Source organism: Carlito syrichta, unplaced genomic scaffold (assembly GCF_000164805.1).
Source record: "Carlito syrichta isolate Samal-C Ts95f unplaced genomic scaffold, Tarsius_syrichta-2.0.1 Scaffold314629, whole genome shotgun sequence".
In the NCBI taxonomy this organism is placed as follows: Eukaryota; Metazoa; Chordata; class Mammalia; order Primates; family Tarsiidae; genus Carlito; species Carlito syrichta.
In genome coordinates, this window is record NW_007258725.1 from 283,476 (window position 1) to 288,230 (window position 4,755).

A 4,755-nucleotide genomic window follows, 5' to 3' on the forward strand; every position below is an offset into this window, starting at 1 on the left:
TAGTTGGAGTCTCATTCTGTCGCCCAGACTGGAGGGCAGTGGCATGCTCCTGGTCACCGCAGCCTCGACCTGCTGGGCCCTGGCGATCCTTCCGCTTCAGCCTTCCAAGTACCTGGAACAACAGGCATGCGCTACCACGCCCGGCTAATTTTTTGATTTATTGTAAAGATGAGGTCTCGCCAAGTTGCCCAGGCGGATCTCGAACCCGCGAACTCAGGCAATCCACTCACTTTCGTCTCCCAAAGCGTGGGATTACAGGCTGAGCCACCAAGCCCTGCTGAGGGATTGATTTTAAAAGGAAAAAAAAACCAGGGCCAGGTGTGGTAGCTCACACCTGTAATCCCAGCACTTTGGGAGGCAGAGGCCAGAGGACTGATGGAGCCCAGGAGTTCAAGACCAGCCTAGGCAACATAGCAAAAACTCAATACTAAAGATCAGTTAGCTGGGTGTGGTGGCACACACCTATAGTCCCAGCTACTCTGGAGGCTGAGCAGAAGGGTCACCTGAATCCAGGAGGTTGAGATTGTGGTGAGCCAAGACCATGCCACAGCACTCCAGCCTGTGTGACAGAGTGAGAACCTGACTCAAAAATACTAGGGGTGCCAAAAAAAATGTATACAGATTTTTTTTTTTGGAGTTGGAGTCTCACTGTTGTCCTGGCTGGAGGGCAGTGGCATGCTCACGGCCACTGTAGCTTCGACCTGCTGGGGTCAGGAGACCGTTCTGCCACATCCTGCCAAGTAGCTGGAACTACAGGCATATGCCACCATGCCTGGCTAATTTCTTGATTTATTGCAGAGATGAGATTTGACCTACTCATCATTGTTTTTGCCAGCACTCACCACACTGCCTGGCACATAGTAGGCATTCAATATACTACCAATGAATAAAGTGAATAAAATAACTATAGTTTAGCCTCTACATGAGGCTATAGACCAGGTCTCTTGTATCACTCATTACAATCTGTCAAAAAAAAAAAAAAAAAACCCATGACTGGGTGCAGTGGCTCAAGCCTGTAATCCCAGCACTTTGGGAGGCCGAGGCAAGAGGACTGCCTTAGACGGCGGGTTTGACACCAGCCTGGGCAACATTGTGAGACCCCGTCTCTACAATAAATAAAAAAAATTAGCCAGGCGTGGTAGCGCGCACCTGTAGTTCCGGCTACTTGAAAGTCTAGGTGGAAGGATCGCCGGAGTCCAGCAGGTCGACACTATGGTGGCCATGAGCATCACTCCAGCCCGGGCAGCGGAGTGAGACTCTAACTAAAACAAAAAACAAAAAACCCCCCCATAAACTGGTGTGATTAGTCAAATATTTTCCTTATACCATTTGCTGAAAAGATGGTCATTTTCCCCATTGAATGACCTTACTCCCTCTGTTGAAAATCTGTTTCAGTTGACCATTCTGGACTTTCCATTCTGTTCCATTGGCCCATATGTCTATTCTTTTTTTTTTGAGTCCTAGTCTCACTTTGTCGCCCAGGCTGAAGTTTGGTGGCACGCTCATGGCCACCCTAGAGTCGACCTGCTGGGCTCCGGCGATCCTTCCGCCTCAGCCTTCCAAGTAGCCGGAACTACAGGTGTGCGCTACCACACCTGGCTGATTTTTTTAATTTATTGTAGAGATGAGGTCTCACTGCCCAGGCGGGTCTCGAACCCCCGCGTGGGCTCAGGCAATTCACTCACCTCAGCCTCCCAAAGGCGCGGGATTACAGGCTGAGCCACCGAGCCACCGAGCCCGGCTCATATGTCTATTCTTGTAGTATATTCAAAAAATTGGCCAGGCACAGTGGCTCACGCCTATAATCCCAGCATTTTGGGAGGCCTAGGTGAGAGGATTATTCTGAGATTATCTGTATTGCCACATATTATTTCAGTAGTGAAATACATGTTTGTTCTATTGTAGAATAACTTCCATTGTATGAATACACGTATACTTCAAAAAGTCAATGCCATCGAAAGACCAAGAGACTCATAAACGATGAGTCCAAATGCAGTGCATGAATTTTGATTAGATCCTGGCTTAAAACAAAACCAGGCCAGGCACAGTGGCTTACACCTGTAGTCTTAGCACTTTGGCAGGTCGAGGTGAGAGGATCACCTGAGTCGAGTTTGAAACCAGCCTAGGCAACATGGTGAGACCTTGTCTCTCCAAAAATAAAAAAAATTAGCTGGATGTGGTGGCGTGTGCCTGTAGTCCCAGCTACTAAGGAGGCTGAAGCAGAAGGAATGTCTGAGCCAGAAGATGGAGTCTGCAGTGAGCCGTGATTGTGCCACTGTACTCCAGTCTGGGCAAGAGAGTGAGAAATTTGACTCAAAACAAAACAAAAACAAAAACCTGAAAAACCATAAAATATATTATTTGGACAACTGAGGAAATTTAATTATGGACTGGTTATTAGGTACTATCAGTGTAGTTAGTTTTTGTAGTTCACTAAGTCTTTTCTTGGCAAATCTCTATCGTTTCTCTAGTAATGGCACCACCATTTTCTGAGTCCCCCAGCCTTTCTAAGTCCACCACCCCTATTATACCAGTTCAGGTTTTCATCACTTCTTTTTGAATAGCTTTACTGAGATACAACTCAAATGCCACACAATTACCTGCCTAAAGCGCACAATTAAATGTTTTTCAGTATTCCAAAGTTGTGCAACCATCATGCCAATTTTAGAACACTTTCATCACCCCCAAAAGAAGCCCTGTACCCATTTTTTTTATTTTTTGAGTTGGGGTCTCACTCTGTCACCCAGGCTGGAGTGCAGTGGCACACTCAAGGCCACTGCAGCCTTGACCTGCTGGGCTCAGGTGATCCTTCTGCCTCAGCCTTCCAAGTAGCTGGAACTACAGGTGTAAACCACCACGCCTGGTTAACTTTTTGATTTATTGTAGAGATAGGTCTTACCAAGTTGCCCAGCCTGGTCTCAAACCTCTGGCCTCAGGCAATCACCTTGCCTTGGCCTCCCGAATTGCTGGAATTGCTGGGATTGTAGGCGTGAGCCACCAAACCCTCACATCTGATCTGACAGTTTCAGCATCCTCTGGACTCCTATCTCCACCTTTCGTGTTCCAATTCAGTACACACACCAACAGCAATTTCATGTCCCTCAAGCACAGGATACCCTCTCGCCAGATACCTCCAGTGACTCCTGGAGAGCAGCGGTCCCCATCCTTTTTGGCATCAGGGACCGGTTTCGTGGAAGATAATTTTTCCAGGAGTGAGGCGTATCATCCATCAGATATTAGATTTTCCTAAGCACTGCAACCTGGATCCCTTGCAGGTGCACCGCTCCCAGGAACCTGACAGGCCATGGACTGGCCTGGGGGTTGGGGACCCCTGCTTTAGGGAACAAACATCCATGAACACAAATTACATTTATTCCAGGTGCCGCTCACAAAAAAGGATTATTACTGTAAGCTGTCCTTTGTCGCTAGAGCTCCACTGCTCAGGCAGCTCCCTCTGCACAGAACCCTCTCTATCTCACCCCATGCATGCCCCCTTCCCCAGAATTGGCTCCCAACTTCCAAGGGCCATCTTCCCCGACAAGGGGCTGAGAACCCCGCAGCTCTTGGGGCTCTCTTGACCTTTATCTAACCCACTCCCTTGCACACACTTGAAAAGACACATTTTACTTTCAAGCCATGGTACCTTGCCGTTTATTTATATCTTCTTTGACTTCTTTCAGCAACGTTTCGTATTTTTTCAGTGGGCAAGTCTTTCACCACCTTGGTTAAATTTATTCTTAGGCATTGTTATTTTGGTTGATACTGTAAAATAAACTGCTTTAATTTTTTTTTAATTTTTTTCTTTGAGCTGGAGTCTCACTCTGTCGCCCAGACTGGAGTGCAGTGGCCGCTCCCGGCCACCGCAGCCTCGACCTGCTGGGCTCCGGCCATCCTTCCGTCTCAGCCTTTCAAGGAGCTGGAACTACAGGCGTGCACTACCACGCCCGGTTAATTTTTGATTTATTGTGGAGATGAGATCTCGCCAACCTGCCCAGGCGGGTCTCGAAGCCGCGAGCTCAGGCAATCCACTCAGCTCAGCCTCCCAAGGGGCGGGATTACAGGCTGAGCCACCGAGCCCGGCGCTTTAATTTTTAAAAAATACATGTTTTTAGCCGAGCGCGGCTGGTCACGTCTGTAAGCCTAGCACTCTGGGAGGCGGAGGCGAAAGGATTACCTGAGCAACATGGCACAGACCTCATCTCTATAATAAATTAGAAAATTAGCCGGGCCTGATGGCGCGTGCTTGTGGTTCCAGCTACCTGGAAGGCTGAGGAGGAAGGATCGCCTGAGCCCAGCAGGTCGAGGCTCCGGTAGTCCTGAGCGTGCCACTGCACTCCAGTCTGGGCGCCAGAAGGAGACTGCAACTCAAAAACAAAAAAGAAAAAAATACGTATTTTTAGGACGGAACGTACTCTCTGGACGCAGCGAGGCTTCTTTTCGGGAAAACGTCCGCAGGGAGCGGCTCTTTAGCATGCCACAACCTCCACTCCGGAAATGACGTATAAGAGGGCACTTCCGCAACCCTGGAAATCATAGATTTGAGCGGGCTAGGAGGGCTCGGCTCTTCAGGTCACGTCTGCGCGGAGAGACCTCCAGGTCTCTGTGGTCCGCGATTCCGGTGCGGACCCCAGAGCCGCCCTCTTCCGGCGCTCCCCGACCCCCGCCCCCGGCCCCGCCCCGACGCCGGCCGTGACGGAGGCGCGTCGGGGGTGACCTCACCCTCCAACATGGCGGCGGCGGTAGATTAGGGCCGCG